This window comes from Anomaloglossus baeobatrachus, chromosome 6 (genome assembly GCF_048569485.1).
Source record: "Anomaloglossus baeobatrachus isolate aAnoBae1 chromosome 6, aAnoBae1.hap1, whole genome shotgun sequence".
NCBI classification, from domain to species: Eukaryota; Metazoa; Chordata; class Amphibia; order Anura; family Aromobatidae; genus Anomaloglossus; species Anomaloglossus baeobatrachus.
This window is the reverse complement of record NC_134358.1, coordinates 150,181,428-150,202,100: the sequence shown is the minus strand read 5'-3', so window position 1 is coordinate 150,202,100 and position 20,673 is coordinate 150,181,428. Positions and strand designations below refer to the sequence as shown.

Here is a 20,673-nt window from a genome sequence, read left to right as displayed (position 1 = left end):
CAACAATGTGGTAGAAAAAAGAAATGGCCGCACATCCAAAATCCATAAGTTGATCTAATGCTGCTAGGCAAAAAATTAAATACCTGAACTTGATCAACTTATGAATTTTGGATGTGCGGCCATTTCTTTTTTCTACCACATTGTTACTTTATAAGTGATGTACAGACATATTACTTTATAACATAGCACTTGGTGCATTATTACTCTTTACGGGGGCATTTGCTGTATTACTACTTTATAAGTGGACTCCGGGGCCATTACAATTTTGAGTTCAACAGGGCTCTTATGACTTTAGAATAGGGTACATTGACAATTATAACCATCAAATGGGCACACAGGAGGCTATAATGATTTCTTTTCAAGGAATGTGGCTCACTATTATTTCTCAGAACTAACTGCTCTTAAGGTAAGAAGGGTCAGGGACCCCTGAAGTTAAGCCATACCATGTTTCCTGACACTCCCATACCAAATCACATGTTGGCAATTTACAAAATTGATGATAGCATGAGATTCACACAATACTGTTGGCATGGGAACCTTTTTGGGTTTTCATTTTCATTTTTTAAGATCAGAACCAAGGCATTGGGACACTAAGTAAACAATTAGGATTGTACTGTGTGGAACAAGCTTTATCATTTAGATAGACGGATGTAGCGGAGCTAAATTTCTAATTCTGCCCTGCACAGTGTAATGTCACAATAAATTATTCACCATCTTATTCACCATCTTGCGTAGGACTGGAATTTAGCTTATTATAATAGCGGTGTTTCATATACCGAACCTAAATCATATGTGGATTAAAATACAAGTTAAGAGGAGGCATGAACCCCTTTTAACTTTGATGCATCTTTGACCAGAAGATTCAGTTTATTTCTAGTTTGTATAATGTTGGATACACGCTGACAACATTTCTCTCACAAAAATATGCAACTTATTTTCACTTTGGTGAGTATGGCACAAAATGTTGACATTTTCGACAATTTTGTAGCATGCATGAATTTCCAAGACGATTTGGCACAGTATTAACCAGCATTTCTTAAATTGAGAGCCAATTTCAGCTTTGACAGAGCAGAGCGCACCACATCCAGAGTCCCACTCAATCCCCCCAAGTACTGATGTCCAGCTCCTGCTCTCCATTCCCCCCACAGAAGTAACACCCAGAGCCCCAATTACCAGTAAATTGACAGCCTGCAGTGATGAGCGATGAGCTTGGGTACATGAAACGAGCAGTTGGATGCTCGGATGGGCTCAACTCGTGTACCGAGTTTAATGGAAGTTAATGGGAAACTTGAACATTTTTCTGGAAGATCTTCTGGAAAAATGCTTGACTTTCCCATTGACTTCCATTATATTCAGGTACTCAAGCATAATGCTCCAACTGAGCCTCTAAGCATGGTAGTGCTCGCTCATCACTATCAGCCTGCTCTTCATAGCAGTTTACTAGACCTAAAGTTAATGTACCAAACTGACAGATAGCACTGAGCCACACATCATAGGTCTGCAAGCCACATGTGGCTCCCAAACCACAGGTCAGGGACCCCTGGTAAAAACCATAACCTCAGAAAATAACTGAAAAAAATGTCACCTATTTTGTTGATGCAGTGTACACAAAATTCTGGTCTGCTGCATTTATAGCTAAAGGGACAACTAAAAGGTTATTTTATTTTACAATATTATTGTAGAGGAGAGTGTGATTTCTCAGAGATTGTCACTTTGGTCCATTATTTTTCCTTTAATCTGATTGAAAAATGGCAAAAATGTAGGACAACCGAGTGATCACCCCTAGTGCTAATATTGTGGTGATCACAGAGATGAAACCATTAGGAGGAATGACACTTGTTCTACTTCCCTATTTTAACATTTCTATTGTATCACAAAGATATTTAGCATTAGTTATTACGAAATACCTTTGTCACGTGTCATTAAGTTGGAAAGTTAGGGGGTATGTCGACAAGATGTTGAATTGTACCAATGACAACTGGTAGAGCTCTGAATATAACCCCTGGCTATAATACATGACATTACTCAGAATCAGTGCAAGTAAACAGTGAAAAAGTTGCTCAATTTTTTTATGTACATTATATCCATATCTAAACCGTGCAATGGTGTGAGAAGGTGAACAAGTAGTATAAATAAAGTGGTTGGTGTATGGGCAAACAGGTCAATGGCCAGGATTAGAGTTGAGCGGACTTCTAATAATCTGGGTCCGGCGGATCCGTTGCGGGTTGAGAGAGAATCCCGGATCGTGCAGCCGGATTCCCGCGGACAGATCGGATCCGGGTCGGACGCTGAAACCGCAGATCCGGATTTTTACAGTTCGGATCCGCTCAACACTAGCCAGGATCCTTTGACATATGGAAACATTGTCACAGTTCATTGCTGTTAATCAATACAATTGACGTGATAAACATCAATACCTGCCAGGAGAATATCAACTCAGAAATAAATGGGAACTTAACACGCTTAATGTCTGCTAAATCATACAGATTACAGGATTATTGTGTGTAGTGGATAACAATATTAATATCATATTACTAATATTTAGGATTTTTATAATGTTATGAAGAAGGTCCCTCAAAACTCAGTTGCTTAAGTGTATCCACTTAAAGGGGTTGTCTGGCCTTCTGACTGAGGTTTGAAGTCACTTTATGTGATTGGAGACTTCTGAAATATGACAACATGCCATACGCACCCTGCCAGGACTTACTGGTATAGCCGGTGAGAGCAGGCGGTGTCACTTATTGGCAAGGTGCATTGTGCATAATTAGCACAAAAACTGTGTCCCGGGAGCTTCATGACAAGGGTTTCCATGGCTGAACAGATAATGTAAGTCTTACATCATGAAGCATAATGTTAAGCACTCCAAACCTGCCAGTGCAAGGGTCAATTTTTGGTGGAGGAGGGATAATGCTATGGAGTTGTGTTTCTGGGTTTCGCATAGGCCTCATGGTTCCAGAGAAGGTAAACCTTAATGCGTCAGCAAACCAAGACATTTTGGACATTTGTATGATATTAACTTTGTGGGCACAGTTTGGGGAATCCATTCTTTTGTTTGAACACGACATTGCCCCAATGTAGAAAGCAAGGTCCATAAAGCCATGGTTGGGTGAGTTTGGTGTGGAGGAACTTGATTGACCATTGCAAAAGTCTAAAAAACTGTCATGATTAAGGAGTAGGGGCAGTTAAACTAACAAGAACATTATACTATACAGTGGTGATTGAAAGTTTAAAGCGGGCTTTACACACTACGATATTTCTAGCAATTGCTAGCGATATCGTACACAAAAGCACCCGCCCCCGTCGTGCATGCAATATCGTATGATTGCTACCGCAGCGAACATTATCGCTACGGCAGCGTCACCTGGTCGGCGTCATCGCTGTGACTGCCGAACAATCCCTCCCTCAAGGGGGAGGTGCGTTCGGCGTCACGGCGACATCACCGCGACGTCACCAAGCGGCCGGCCAATCAAAATGGAGGGGCGGAGCTGAGCGGGACGAACATCCCGCCCACCTACTCCCTTCCTCATTGCAGGCAGGACGCAGGTAAGGTGAAGTTACTCGCTCCTGCAGTGTCACACACAGCGATGTGTGCTGCCGCAGGAACGAGGAACAACATCTTTAAACAACCATTAACAATTTTTGGTTTTAGGACGACCTCTCCATGGTGAACAATTTTCACCACTTTGGAGGACGTTTAAGGTCGCTGGGAAGTGTTACACGCTGCAATACCGTGCGTCACTAACGACGTGACCCCGACGATAAAACATTAATGATATCGTAGCGTGTAAAGCCCCCTTAAGGATTCTTCAGAATTTTCCATATTTCTGCATAAATTAGACCCCGAACTGGATCAGTTTTTCTTATCATTCTTAAAAGTAAATAAAGAACCAAATCAAACAAATGATTCAAAAATATTAGCATTTGTCATTTTTTTATTGAGAAAATCGACCTAATATTACATGTATGTGAGTGGCATAAGTATGGGAACCTTTGCTTTCAGTACCTGGTGTGATCCAATATGTAGCAATAACTGCATCTACGTGTTTTTAGCAATTGTAATTAGTCCTGCACATCAGTTTAAAGCAATTTTTACACATACTTCCATACAAATCAGCTTTATCTCTGTCATGTTGGTAGGGCTTCTCCCATTAACTTCTCACTTTTACTACTTCCCCAGAATTTCTTTAGGATAAAAGATCAGGATTTTTACTTGGTTATATTAAAACCTTAATTTTATGCATCTTTGAAGGGAATTTGGCACTAGATTTTTGCCACCTAATCTGAGAGCAGCATAATGTAGAAAGAGAGACTCAGATTCCAGAGATGTGTCACTTACAAGGCTGCTTAATGTAGTTATGATAAAATCACTGTTTTATCAACTAGAGATTATCACAATAGTAAAACTAGCATCCATCAGCTTTCTGTCTACTCATAGTATACATAATAAAAAGGTATCAATCAGTGGTGTGAGTGGAGATATATAGAGCTCAATGTCACACCGGAGTCAGTACCAAGCAAGTCACAACGCTCTCCACTCTATTTTCCCTAGTGGCAGGTCTTTTGCTGATCTGCTTTGCAGCACTCATAGCTCTGCTACCTCCTACTATCTGGAGACTCTCCACCTGGCTATAGGGAGGCATGGCAGGACTCTGCTGGAATTTATATCATTGTGTCCAGCAGAGCTCTGCATCCCTAGCCAATCCTCTGCCCACAAGGTGCCATACCAGATGGTTTCTCTTTCCATTTTGGTGTTTGATCTTTAAGTTAGTTTTTGTTTGCTTCCTAGTTATGTCTGTTCTGTCAGTTCTCCCGTTCTGTATTAATCTTGTTCTGTGTGTCTGTTGGGCTCTGTCTAATAAGTTCATTTTTGTATCCACTTTGTCCTGCCCGTTTTCGCCCTGGCTTACCTCCTGTTTGTTCCTGGCCTCTCCTCATTAATCCTTGTTTGTTTCCTGTACCCATGCTCTTTTTCCCATCCTCATCTTATCCAATGCCTGCCTGTCTCTCTGGGTTGTGCATTATGTCTCCTGCACCCTATCTGCGGTAAGCTGCTGCAGATCCGTGGACTGCCCTGGAGTGGAACCTAGCAACTACCTGCTGCCCAGCCTATCCTCACCACCATGGGCTCTAGTGAAGACCAAGTAGTCGCTTAGTTACGCCCCTCCACACAGGGTTACCCCGAGTCCCGTGGTGCTGTGGATCCATCAAGCACCCACCATTTTTACACTCAACAATTAGAGAATTTCTAGATCTGCAACAGATAAAACAGTGAATTTATCAAAATGGCAGCATGTAGCACAATAAGTAATATATTGCTAGATTCAACTCATGAACAGATGTGCCAACATTTTCCTTAAGAATTTGAAGTTAAATTTCAGAATTCATTGCTTCATCATTAATGGCAAGCCTTCCTGACCCAGACACAGCAAAACAGGCCCAAACTATAATACTATCACTGCCGTGTTTTATAGATGGTATGAAGTGTTTATGCTGTGCTGTAGTCTTTTTATACCTTCAAACATAACACTTTTCATTTAAGCCAAAAAGTTTCATTTTGGTCTCAAAATATTGTTCCTATAGACTTCTGGTTTGTCCATGTGATCTTTAGTAAGCTGCAGATGGGCAGAAATATACTTTTTTGGACAGTGGTGGCTTTCTCCTTGCAATCTGGCCATGTACACCTTTGTGTTCAGTGTTTTCCTGATGATGGACTCATGAACATTAACATTAGCAAAACTGAGAGGGGTCTTTAGTTGCTTTGATGTTACTGTGACCTCTATTGTGAACTCTTGGACTATTATATACCTTGCTCTTGGGTTGATCTTTGTTGGTTGATGAATCCTATTGAGGGTAACAATGGTCCTGAATTTCTTTCATTTGTAATTAATTCGTTTGAATCTGGATTGTTGGGGTTCAAAAGTTACAGATGGTTTTGTTACATTTTCCAGCCTAAAAAGCATTAACATCTCTTCTTCAGAGATCTACAGAAATCCCTGTTGTTTATGTCATGATACACTTCTGTGACGCCCCTGGACTATCAGGTCGTCACAGGGTTCTTCACAAGCTGCCCTTCCGTGCAGTATTCCACCTCCCTCTTGGTTCTGGGTCCCTACTTAAGTGGTGTTGCCTCCATCAGCGAATCAAAATCCTAGATACACCCTGCACACTCACCTGAGACACCGTCCACTGGAGAGGAATAGAGTCGCCCACCTGGGGGGTCAGGGAGGGGAGGTGAAGAAAGTGTAGTCAGTTGAGTTGAGTTGAGTCGAGGAGAGTCAGTGAGTGTGTGAAGGAGGAAGTCGGGAGTGGGACTCCCTAAGGAACTGCCTAGGTTGCAGACGGTGGTCTGGGCCTAGAGGAGTTGGACCCCCGGTCGCAGGGGATCATGGAAAGTTGCTCGGACCCGTCGAGGAGGACGGCCAGCAGCCTGGCCCTATCACCGGTCCGAGACTGAAGGCACGATGGGGTACACGGACCCTAGGTCGGGGAGTAGCTTCAGGCAACCCGACAATTCACCTGAGGAGAACGGACCAAGAATAGAAGATCGGCGGGGTGCTGGGTGTCTGACCAAGGGCCAATCAGACACTGATGACTATTGATGGGTGAACCCAAACTGTAAAGTTCGGGATTCGTACCGAACACATAGTGTTCGTGCACAAGGCCCCGAACACGAGTTTTTTGTTACAGTTCAGGTCCAGTTCAGGTCCAGGGGCTGTAAAAAAAAACCTCCGACAAAGTCCAAAGGCGAGCATCTCTTCACATCTGTTACATCTGTGCGAGGAGACAAACACAGGTCTGCTCACACAGATGAGCAGGCACAGTCAGCTGTGCCCCCGTGTAACCTCCACTGACTACAGGACCTTCCATGACATCATAGCCGTGACCAGTCTGGTGTAAATGTTGTTACCTCGTAGGTTACAGTACCTTACATGACATCATAGCCATGTGACCAGTCTGGTGTGAATGTTGTTGTGACGTCACTGCAACACTAACGAAAGTGAGCGCTTGTCGGTGGTGAAAGCGGTGACGTCAGCTGTGCCCTCGGCTAACCCCGACTCTGACGTTAGCGCTCTCACTGCCGACAAGCGCTCACTTTATGGCACTGTTGCAGTGACTTCAGTCGAGGTTACCCCGGGGGCACAGCTGGCCGGCCTCAGCTGTGCACTCGGGTGAAGTCTCTGACAGCTCTCAGCTGAGTCAGTACCTGAATCTGTGGGAGCAGACCTGTCTGTCTCCTCGCACAGATGTAGCAAAGCTAAATATGCTTGCCCTCCTTTGGACTACGTAGGAGGTTTTTTTGGCGGGTAATAAAGATGGAGTCCTAAATGTCTTTATTTCTAATAAAAAAAAAATTCTCCGTGTTGTTGTTTTATTTTACTGCTAAAATAACAGACAATCACAAACGCTGTCACAGAGTGGACGTCTGTGATTGGATGCTGGCGTAACCTGAAACCAACCCATACATTCTAGCATCTAGAATGTATGGGCAGATTCCAGGTTACTCCAACTGCCAATCACAGACACCTATTTTGCGTGACAGTGGCTGTGATTCTCTGTTGGGTCCCTCATACATATAGTAGTGTAAAAAATAAATAAATTAAAAAAAATGAGGTAGCTCTCTGCGGTACTTTTGATTCTCAGCGCAGATAAAGGATGCCACCCCCATCTGCCTGGCTTTACTTTGGCTGGCATTAAAATACATTTTAAATAATTTTTTAATTATTTAAAAAACTAATTAAAAAAAAAATGTGTGTGCTTCCGCTGTATTTTGATCGGCAGTCAGGCAAAACCAGGCAGCTGGGGACTGGGATTCACTGTAGCCCCCAGCCGCCCCTAGAAATGGTGCATTGTTTCTTAGCGCCATTTCCAGGCGCTTTACCAGGCTCATCCAGCGGCCCTGATGGCAGTGGCACGCTGGGTAATAAAGGGGTTAATACCAGCTTTGTATTCTTAGCTGGTACTAAGTCCAAAATTCATGGTGTCACGCCAAATTAGACATGGCCACCATGAATTTCTAGTAAACAGTAAAAAGAAACACACAACACATAGAAATAAAAGAAAAAAAATTAAGAAACTCCATCTGTATTATAAAAAAAATCCTTTGTCCGACGTAATTTACAGGGAGAGCAATGTCAACTCTGCTTCATCGCTCTGTACAGACAAACATCTATACAGAACAAAAAGCAGGCTGACAGTGACAGTCAAAGTTCAATCCATGGCTAAGCTATGGACTCGAGTGAACCCTGATGTCACCGCGAACACGGCTGAAAACAGCCGAAGACTGCCAAGTGACGAGCAGTGCAGTGAATACCACCGGAAGTTGATGATCGAACCCGGAAGGAGAAGCGTCCGGGAGACAGCAGCTGAGTGGGTGTGCAGGACGCGTCGCGGGAGCGGTAAGTATAATAATGTTTATTATTAACTATATTCTTTATATTACAGACTCCCCCACCCCATCCCATAACTGTTAAGTCCAAGTCCGGAGTTCGGACGCAAGTTCGCGTTATCTCAGAACCAGAACTCGAACTTCACAAAAAGTTCGGATGAGTCTCCCGAACACGAACATCGGGGGTTCGCCCACCACTACTGATGACCTATGCTAAGGATAGGCCATCAATGTAAAAGTAGTGGGCAACCTCTTTAAATATAACACCTCGCCCACTCACACTTGATTGTTATCCTATTGATTTAAAACCCCAAACTCTAATTTCATCTTCAAATTTCCTGCTGATTCTAAAGGTTGACAAACTTTTGCCATCCATATTTGTGATATTAGATCATCCACACCACACACAGAAAAAAAACTAAATGACAGTCTATTTTTATCTTATTGGTTTATTTGGTTCTCTATCTACTCTTAGGAGTTATGTGAAAATCTTATGTAGTTTTGGGTAAAACTTATGCAGAAGGATGAAAAATTCTGTAGCGTTCAAAAACTTTCAAGCACCACAGTATGTCCTCTTGTAAACATTCAATAATCAGGATGCATCATTTTTTACAGCATGTTTCTGTTCTGTGCAAAATGCTAAAATTCCCTCCCCATGGTATTTGGCCATTACTGCTAATCTAACATTCAAGTGACTTTTCAGAAGCTGGAAGGATCACTTCCTCATATGAGGGACAGTTGTAAAGAGCTTTAATGAGGTTTTCTGGCTTCTAACAGTCAAGAGAACTGGGATTAAGCAGTTAAGTGAACAGTTGATTTGATGGAAGTGATGTCTTTTTCCAACTTAATGACTATGATTATAATTATCAGTTCATATGTTAAACAACTTGACAGAAACATAAGCTTCACTGTGTAATCCACTCAGAATTGCACATTGTCATAATATTGCAATATGCCACAGAGCTATGTAATGTACTCATTCATCCCAATAATAAAGTGATACAGCTGAGAAATATATATACTGGGCATGTCATTTTCATACAGCGTGTTTGTCTGATAGTTGTCGGCTAAGACTAAACTAAGCCAATATCAAGGATATTCACATACGAACAATATTAACAAATTAACAAAATTAGAAAATATACAGCTATCCCAGCAATACTACCTGATTTCTAGATAGAACATTATGTCAGGAGGTTTGTAAATTTATTATATTGGTTTCTGCAAATGACAATACTGACCACTGGCATGGTTAGCAGATCTTTATATACTGTCTCCCCCACTCCCCAACACACATTTCCTGAGGAAGTACTAAAGAAACGTGCGTTGGGGTGGAGGGGACAAATCTGCTCGCTAAGCCATACTATTGTAGGAACATTCATCTTTAGCTGGCTTTTTGTACCCTTGGTTTAGTATATCTTTACTAACACAGAATTTTTAGGACAAGACTGTCCAGATTCCTGTTAAGCATCCTAGTTTACCACAATATTTGCAGTCAACTACTGCTTTTCATCTGACAAGATCTGTACTTCAAAGAATATTAAAAATTGTATCCCATATAATGAGTAATACTGCATTTTCAGTCCAGATTACTTGGGATTAAACATATTGATGTGACCTAATGTTAATCAAACCAGCATATTTGTCCCCAATTACAGTACAGCCTCTGTATTTTACAGAGTATAATTTTGTATTGTTTCAATTTAATATATTAATAAAAAGCAAATTTTAGACTCAATACTTTCTTCTATTTTAGTTGTGCTATGTATAGTAAGAGTTTATGGCCTTATTTAACTTCCCTTGTGGGTATTTAGGTATAACTAAGTTCTTGTGCACAGTAATCAATGATAACGTATGTTACTCTGTATGTAAATTTGTGATAGTTTGACATAATCTGTTGATTACCTGCATGCTGGTTTACTCATTTCTCGTATTTGGTTGGAAGGTGGATTTTGTGGTGATTAACCCCTTCAGCCCCCGGGCACTTTCCGTTTTTGTTTTTTGCTCCCCTTCTTCCGGGAGGCGTAACTTTTTTATTTTTCCATCAATCATGCCATATGAGGGCTTGTTTTTTGCGGGACAAGTTGTACTTTTAAATGAAATCATAAGTTTTACCATATAGTGTAGTAGAAAACGGCAAAAAAATTCCAAGTGCAGAAAAATTTCAAAAAAAGTGTGATCATACAATAGTTTTTGGGATATTTTATTCACTGTGTTCACTATATGGTAAAACTGAGATATCTATGTGATGCCTCAGGTCAGTGCGAGTTTGTAGACACCAAACATGTATAGGTTTACTTGTATCTAAGGAGTTAAAAAAAATTCACAAGCTTGTCCAAAAAACGTGACACACATTTTGCGCCATTTCCAAAACCCGTAGCGTTCTCATTTTTCAGGATCTGAGGCTCAGTGATAGTTTATTTTTTGCGTCTCGACCTGACGTTTTTAACGGTACAATTTTTGCGCAGATGCTACTTTTTGATCGCCTGTTATTGCATTTTGCGCAAAATTTGCGGCGACCAAAAAATGTAATTTTGGCGTTTGGAATTTTTTTGCCACTACGCCGTTTACTAATCAGATTCATTGATTTTATACTTTGATAGATCGGCCATTTCTGAACGTGGCGATACCAAATATGTGTGTATTTTGTATTTTTTTAACCCTTTAATTTTCAATGGGGTGAAAGGGGGGTGATTTGAACTTTTAGGTTTTTTTTATTTTTTTTAATTTTTTAAAACTTTTTTTTTTACTTTTTTTTTTATTCTACTAGTCCCCCTAGGGGGCTATAGCGATCAGCAATCCGATCGCTCTGCACTATCTGCAGATCTCAGCTACAGAGCTGAGAACTGCAGATTTGCTGCTTTACTTTCAATGCCGGCTGTATTCCGGCATTGTGAGGAAGTGAGTCATGTTAGCTACAGGCGTCATCACATGACCCTGTGCTACCATGGCAACCACCGAAAGTCACATGATCATGTCACGTGACTTCCGGCGGGGGCGGGGTAAGTGACTGTCATGGCGGCGCCCATATACATATCGCTGCCAGATTTGGGCAGCGAAATGTAAGGGGTTAATGGCCGCGGGTGGAAGCGATTCCACCCGCGGCTAGCAGGCACACATGTCAGCTGTTGATAACAGCTGATAAGTGCGCGGATCGCGGCCGCCTGCCGGCGGCAGGGGGCGGGGCTTACCGGCACACGATCCATGACGTACCCAGTACGTCATGGGTCGTTAAGGGGTTAAAGTGCCTTAGCATGTCCCCTACAGTTTATGATTTCCCTACAGTACACTCTGCCATACAGCATGATGCGACACAGTGCATCCCCCAAAAGAGTATGGTGTCCACAAAGTTCATTTCCACCCATCAGTATCATGTGTCATCTCCTCTCAGTAATGGGGAAATCTTCACTGAATACAGATTTTACCTCAGAATTTTGAGTTTTGATAATGTAGCTCTGTGTTATCAGTTTTCCCCGCCCTTCTTCTCAATATAGTGTTTAGTATCAGCCATCTCATGTACATGTTGTTTGCTCTCTGGAGAAGAATTACTCTTTGTACCTGCCGCATTGTCATCAATACAAGATTTTCAGTTAAAAACATTCATCTTTTCCTGTAGTCTTCTTGCAATGAGATTGTGGCAAGTTAAGCTATCTGAGGAACCGATATGAACGTGAGTACAGGTCAATATGAAGGGCCCAGGAAGAAGTAGCCCGTTCAGGCACCCTCATGTGCTACATATCCGTGAGTCAGAATAGTACAATAGACAGTATAATTTAGAGACAGCAATGCAAGGTCTGCATTTAAATCCCAGAGAAAAGGACATTTTTCAGATAGACTCTTAGGCGCACTTTGCACACGACATCGCAAGCCGATGCTTGCAATGCCGAGCACGATAGTCCCCGCCCCCGTCGCAGCAGAGATATCTTGTGATACCAGCCGTAGCGAACATTATCGCTACGGCAGCTTCACATGGACTCACCTGCCTTGCGACGTCGATCTGGCCGGCATCCCGCCTGCTTATTAAGGGTGCGGGTCGTGCGGCGTCATAGCGACGTCACGCGGCAGGCGGCCAATAGAAGCGGAGGGGCAGAGATGAGCGGGACGTAAACATCCCGCCCACCTCTGTCCTTCCGCATAGCTGGCGTGAGCTGCAGGACGCAGGTAGGAGATGTTCCTCACTCCCGCGGCTTCACACACAGCGATGTGTGCTGCCACAGGAATGAGGAACAACATCACACCTGTCGCAGTCGCTTAATTATGGAATTCCCAGACACTACACCGATGATACGATTACGACGATTTTGCGCTCGTTAATCGTATCATCTAGGATTTACACACTACGATGTCGAGTGCGACGCCGGAAGTGTGTCACTTTTGACATGACCCCGCCGACATCGCACCTGCGATGTCGTAGTGTGCAAAATGCCCCTTAGGCTATGTGCGCACGTTGCGTATTTGCATGCAGTTACGCTGCGATCTGCACCACAGCGTAACTGCATGCGTCCTGCGTCCCCAGCATAATCTATGAAGATTATGCATGAGACGTGCGCACGTGGCGTCTTAGAGCGCAGCGTTTCGGCTGCTGCCCGAAGCGCACGTTCTAAGAAGTGACATGTCACTTCTTTCCTGTGCTCTGCATGCAGTCCCCGCTCTGTCTATGGGAGGGGCTGCAGTCAGAGCGCATGGAATCTGCTTTTTTTTTTCACTAAGGACTCTTTCTGCAGCGATTTGAAACACATGTGTGCTGTTCAAATCGCTGCAGAAATTTCTGCAGGGCCAGAACGCAACGTGCGCACATAGCCTTAAACGAGAACCCAGCCAGAGCCCAGCTTGTATAGGAGTATGCAGCTGCACCTGCATTAGCAACAAAGTATCATTCTCTGCAGAGTCTCTGTGCATATCCTGCTGCTGAACAGTGAGGAATATAACTGTCATCATTGCACTCTTCCTGCCTGCAGCTTATCGTGTCTGAAGGAAGGAATACGCTGTCCCTACCAGACTTACAAGTACAGGAAAGAGACCCAGATCCCCATCCTCCATCTAGTGAAAGGGGAAAACGTTCAACCAAACACACATGGAAAGATATGGAGACTTTAGAGACTTGCAAAATGTCCATTATCTCTTGATGTGTCTTGTTTAAGGACCTTTGATGACTTCACATCATGTGATATGATGTAACCAATGGTCTCTTAATTCAAGGAGTGCAAAAGAACTGAACAGGAGACAGGCTGGTATGCGGGACTGGGATTAGGGAGAAAGGAGAGCAAACTGGGCAATTTCAATGGGCTCCCTTTCTCTTAGGGGCCCCAGCATTTATATCCTGATGATAACACTGCTTTAGAACCTTTGTAACATAACATCATGTGACTAGGTTGTCACCAAAAGGTCTCTTAATTGTAGGAGTCTAAAGCTGAAGAGGAGATGGGCTAGTATGTATGCTGTGTGTGTGTGTGTGTGTGTGTGTGTGTGTGTGTGAGTGTGTGTGTAGATAGATAGAGATAGATAGACAGATAGACACACATGTGTTATGTTGATATTTCAGAATGCAATATGACTACATTTGAATAAATGTTGATTTTTTTCAAGAATAAATGTGGATTGTTGTTCATGGCAAAAAATAAGACATCCCCTTGAAATAAGCCTTAGCCAATTTTTCAAAGCAAAAAACAATATAGGACCCTGTCTTATATTCGGGGAAACACAGTTGTAATTTGGATACGCAAGCCAGTTGTAACGAACGTCAATATCAATGTGTCTGTATATAAAATGCTGGCTAGTCTGCGATAATAATAGAATCTAGAAGTTGTGGGATTTTCCATAAAGCAGCGAGCGATGTTATTGTATGACTGTTATTCGTGTGTTGTAGTGATCACAATGACTGGTTCTCATCTTCATATGTCACTTCTCTGTGTTACTTACTGTTATTGACATCCCTGGGAGACTAGTCTTATATTAATGTCGCAGGCAATGTCACATCACCACAATGCACTGGTTTAGGCATCTTTCAACTGTGTGGTTTTAAAAACCTGCAAATCTGTGCAGGAAATGTTCAGTGCAGCCTCATTTTCATTGAATACATTGTTATGTTCCTAAGAATTTGCAGTTGACTAGCCACATGTGTTTGCTTCCATAACTCAGAAATAAAAGCTGTAGAACCCACTTGACTCATATTTCAAATACAGTATTATAATAATAGGCTGGCTAGCTAAATTGGACACAGATGACTTCACATTTTCTATCATCTGAAAAAGCTAAAGCACGTCTCACACACAAACACACCACTGTATATATATATATTATATACATATATACATAATACTGTATATACACAGTATATACAGTGTGTGTGTGTATATATATATATATCTATATATATATATATATATATATACACACATGCACAGATTATATACATATGTGTAGTAAGCACAAAATAAACATATAGCGAGATACATCTATGCACTAAATGCATTGGTACTTCACATAGCACCTGTCAAGTTGGCGATTGATACGTTTTTATATAATGTAGCAGAGCTGATACAAAAATGATGGCATTTCAGGGATGGTATGGATTGTGCTTTGTGTTGATGTGCTGCGCTCTAGGCTCAGAGTCTTTACTAGCGAGGAATGCTATACGTGAGATGTAAGCGGCCAGAAAGCTGAGGATTTATTTCGTACTGTTCATGTACTTGCTCTATTGTGTATGAAGATGATAAAGTTGGTTGAGGGCAGTTTAAGCTATAATCAACTGTGTTGGAAAGAAAGTAAAGTATCAGAGAAGATGGCGAGCAAGAGAAGTAATTCATCCCCAAACTGCCACCTCAACAGTATGTGGTTGTAACTACTATACAGAGGAAGGAGCTTTGCAGCAATAGTCATAAAGCAAATATGAACCATACGTAGTTCGATGACCAGAAAAAAGGTCGACAAACATTGTAAATTATGACCAAAGGGAGTACATCCAGCCATATTGCTCTGTGAAAAAAAAATCAGACCCAACAGTGTGAGGCCATTCTGCTTTATATTAAGACTGTTCTGCATAAAAGTTGGATAAATAGTGATTGAAATATGTTACACATAATACTGTGTGCTGAAAATGACACACAACAGTTATGTATAGACACTGAAAAACATAAACCCCATAACATTATCCCTCCTCCATGAAACTTTACAGTTAACATAGCGCAGTCAAGCACATAAGCTTGATTTGGCATTCAACAGTCCAATGTTGCTGAGTCCAATGATGGCGTGCTTACACCACTCCATCCAATATCTTGACATTGTGCTGTAAGGTTTGCATGCAACTGCTTTTGCTTGACAATCCATCCTGTAAAGCTCCCAGTACAGTTTTTAAGACTAATATTAACCCTTCACAACCTTGCCATTTTCTGTTTTTTTTTTTTCCTTTTATATTTTTCCTCCTATTCTTCCAAGAGCCATAACTTTTCTATTGTTCTATCAACATAGCCATATGAGGCCTTGTTTATGTGGTACAAGGTCTACATTTGAATGAAAGCATACTGTATACCGTAGTATACTGGAAAATGGGAAAAAAATCCAAGGACAGTGAAATTGCAAAAAAGTGCAATTTGACAATATTATTTTTTATTATTTACTATCTTGACTATATGGTAAAACTGACCTAGTAATATGATTTTGCAGGTCAGTACAAGTACGTAGATACCTAACATGTATAGTTATTTATTTAGCCCGTTCACCACCCAGTCTGTTTCCACCTTCATTACCAGGCAAAAGTTTACAATTCTGACCAGTGTCACTTTATGGTGGGACGCTTACAAATCTCGCATCGCATTGCATCACCCGGCATGGCCACACACTCTCTAGACAGGAGCGGGGGGCATGTATATATTTCTATGCAGCTCAGACACTCCTGTCCGAAGAGTGTGTGGCCATGCCGGGTGATGCAATGCGAGTCACTCGCAAGTGTGACTCCGGCCTAAGTGATAATAACTCTGGGACACTTCAAAGGATTCCAGTGATCCTGAGATTGTTTTTTTGTGTGACATGTACTTCACGATAGTGGTAAATTTAGGATGATATATTTTGTGTTTAATTGAGAAAATTTCCGAAATCTGTCCAAAATTTAGAAAATGTCACAATTTTCAAACTTTGAATTTCTATGTCCTTAAATCAGAGAGTTATGTAACACAAAATAATTGACAAAAAACATTTACCACATGTCTACTTTCCATCAGTATAATTTTTGAAACTGACAACCTGCAGCCCTCAAAGTGCCCCCAAATTTTTTTCAATAAGTTTATTAACACTTTAGGTGCTTCACAAGAATTAAAGCAGCAAAGAGGGAAAAAAATAAAATTTTACTTTTTCTCACAAAAATGTTGCTTCAACCCAAATTTATGTATTTGCACAAGGGTAGCAGGAGAAAATACATCACACAATTTGTTATCCAAGTTTTCTTGACTATGCAGATACCCCATACGTGATGGAAAATTAATGTTTGGGTGCACAGTATGGCTCGGAAAGGAAGGAGACATTTGATTTTTGGAACGCAAAAATGGCTGGAATCAATAGTGGATGCCATGTTGCATTTGTAGAGCCCCTGATGTGCCTAAACAGTGAAAACCCTCCAAAAATAACCTCATTTTAAAAACTAGATCCCAAAGAATTTAACTATGTGTGTGGTGAGCACCTTGAACCCCCAGAATTTTATAATGTTGAGACGTGAAAATACATTTTTTCCCCATTTCACATTTTTTTTTACTTTCACATGGGTACCAGGAGAAAATACACTATAAGGGTATGTGCGCACGTTGCTTTTTACCTGCTTTTTACCTGCTTTTTTGCTGCTTTTTCTTCTGCGCTGTTTAATGCCAAAATGGATGTGTTCTTCTATTCAAGCAAAGTCTATGGGAATTTGGGTTTCTTGTTCACACTATGTTGTTCAAAATGCTGCCTTTTTGTGGCAGAACTTTGGTCAAAAACTCAGCTTTTCAAAGAAGCAACATGTCAATTGTTTTTGCCATTTGGGTTTTGCACTGAAAAGCTGAGTTTTTGACCAAAGTTCTGCCACAAAAAGGCAGCATTTTGAACAACATAGTGTGAACAAGAAACCCAAATTCCCATAGACTTTGCTTGAATAGAAGAACACATCCATTTTGGCATTACACAGCGCAGAAGAAAAAGCAGCAAAAAAGCAGGTAAAAAGCAACGTGCGCACATACCTTAAGATTTGTTGTGCCATTTCTCATGAGCACAACAATACCCCATATATGGTGGAAAACTACTGTTTGGATGAACGGTGCGGCTCAGAAGGGAAGGAGCACTATTCAAGCTCATATTGGGCAGGAATAGACTACTGCAAATACCTTCTCACATTTAAAGAACCGCTATGGTACCTAAACAGCAGACACCATCCCCATGTGACCCCGATTTGGAAAGTACACCTTTTAAGGAATTCGTCTCTGAGTGTAGTGAGCATTTTAGGATCAGCACACACGGCGAGTACTATGGAGCGAGTGGCAGCACCCATGGGCGATTGTTTTCTCAGCCCTAATCGGACCAAGAAAACAATCGCAGCATGCTACGAGTGGAACGTGATCATGTTCCACTCGCACCCATGCAAGTCTATGGGGCGAGAGAAACATCGCATTGCTCTTGCGTTACACTGGTATAACACGAGAGCAGTATGATTCTCGCATCAACCTGCAACAGAGGAGATAGGGAGATAAATCCCTCCCTCTCCTCCGCAGCGCTGGCCCTCCCCTCCGGAGCGCCCTCTGCAACTGTGGTCTAATCGCACGATCAGACCACAGTCGCATGACACTCGCATGAAAGTGATATCAGAGTTATTCTTCGGGTTAGTACAATTACAGCAATACCATATTTATATAGTTATTTTATGCTTTGCACAATAAAATCAATAGGCAAGAAGAACAAATAAATCAAATTTGGAACAAATCAAGCCAGATGTCATTCGAAGCAGGGATCACCAAGCTACGACTTGCCTACTTTGGATACATATTATGAAGAGAGCAAAAACTGGAGAAGGACATCTTGATGGAAGAGTACAGTAGAAAGAACAAAACAAAGAGGAAGATCAGCAACCAGATGGCTTGATAGTGATACTATCAAAAAACGGCGGTGAAGACCCTAGCTCTATCTAGGATTGCAAAAGATCAATCTTCCTACAGAGCATTCATACATCAAGTTTCAATGGCTTAATATTGAGCTGAAGGCCGTTAAATAAGAAATAATAATAATTTAGAAAAAAGAATTGTACCATTACAGCTATATCACATTTATATTGCCGCTTTAAAATATAAAAATTATTTTTTTGCTGATAGAGCTGCTTGGTGGCTTGTTTTTTTGCGAGACAAGATAATATGTCCAGAAATACCATTTTTATTTACTTTCATCTTTTTTTTTAATCGAGTTTTATTATACTTTTTTTTGGTGTTATGAAAAAGCATAGTTTGATACCACTTTTTTCCTTTTAATGGTGTTCACTGACTTTCTGCTGGCGTTTTATTCCACTTTTTTTCAGCTGTATGATGGAAAGACAGTTTTTACAATGTTTTTTATTTTTTATTTTTACCATGTTCACTGAAGAGGTTAAATAGTGTGACAATTTTATAGGTCGGGTTGCTCTAGATGTGGCAATACAAAATATGTGTACTTCTTTGGTTTATTTTTTTACATAAATATACCTAGTTATTGGTATAATACTTTTTTTCATTTTTATTTCTTTATTTTGTGATTTTTTTTTTTATATATATAGTTATACAATTTTTTTTAAAACTTTTTTTAATTTTTTTTTTACCTGGTCCCTCTATGGGAGTTTAACTATCATTACTCTGATAGCTGGTATATTGCCTTGGCGGTACATGCGCAGATTGAAGTCTCGGCTCATTGATGTGCCGAGATCTCAATCTGCACATGCACCACCATGGTACCATTTTCCTGAAGCCTGTTGGGAGATTAATGTGCTTCTAGGCCAATACCGACTCCATTTAAATGACACCTACAACCAGATCGATCTACGGAAGCGCCATCAACCGGCACTGGAACAGAAATTTAAACAGCATGAAGATACTTATACCAGAGGCAGCTAAGGTGATGTGGCAGAGATGAAGACCCTACCCACAGTCTCGCTCCAATGCATGAACAGCTTATTGCACCAAACTTCTAATGACGATTAAAGAATAACCAAGCTGAAGATTTCTACAGTGAAGGTAACTATTAAATCAGAAAAATGCCTTCATACACATAACTTAAGTTTATCATGTCTGATCCAGATAACAAGTTCTCTTTAATAGTAAAGAAAACTTCAATAAACTGACCACCAGGAGCAGGGATCACACAGTCTGTGTGTAATATGAGGAGAATGAAGAAATATCCACCTCCCGCAATACAAATAAAATAATGGATGGCTTTATTGAATGCTCCACAAAATATGAACAAAACACGGTATAGATAGGCTACGTGTTTCAGATCTGTTATAATCCTCCTCATGGCCAAATAAATAAATGAAACATGGCATAGCCATAGAAAAGGAAATCAATGTTTGATCAAAGTTGTTTCAACCACTGGGACCTCCAAAGATCAGGATAATGAGAAGGTTCTCTGACTCTTGTGAACAGCATGTCCCCACTTTTTTTTACATAGACATTATACAGCTGATGTACACAAGATGCATAAATGTGCATATAGCGCTGGTATAGTGGCAAGTGCACAAGTATGTGCAAAACCTACTACAATAGGTGGTATACAGACATATACCGGGCAAAGAAGCTATAAGGCAAACAGCCATGTTACAAAAAATATGGGAGGCAATATGTTAGGGTTCTTTACAGTTAGAGCGGTCAGACTGTGGAATACACTACCACAAGAGGTAGTAATGGCAGATACTATAACAGCTTTTAAAAAAGGGCTGGATGATTTCCTCAGTAACCATAACATTGTTGGTTATAAATGACTTAGTGACTAAATGTAGAACTGGTGGAGGAAGGTTGAACTAGATGGACCTAGGTCTTTTTTCAACCTAAGTAACTATGTAACTATGTAACTATGTAAATGGTACCTGTATGTGGGGCCTGCTAGTGTGCGATGCCCAGTCTTGATCCTCATTTTGGTAAGCAGCGTCACCTTATTTTATTTAGTCCGGTATTCCACTGAAAAAACGAAACCTGGAAGACCCTTTTTATGGCAATTTTGTGTTTTTGACAAGATTTTACTGTCTCACCATCATTGGTTTGTGATCATATACTCTTAGAATAAAATTGAAAAAAAAGTATATAATTTGAATG

At 41.0% G+C, this 20,673-nt stretch overlaps 1 protein-coding gene across 3 annotated transcripts in view; it reads right to left on the bottom strand.

Annotated features, from left to right (window-relative positions):
- CCDC178 (coiled-coil domain containing 178) overlaps window positions 1–20,673 on the bottom strand; it is a 705,487-nt gene that overhangs the window by 23,561 nt on the left and 661,253 nt on the right. The window lies entirely within an intron of this gene.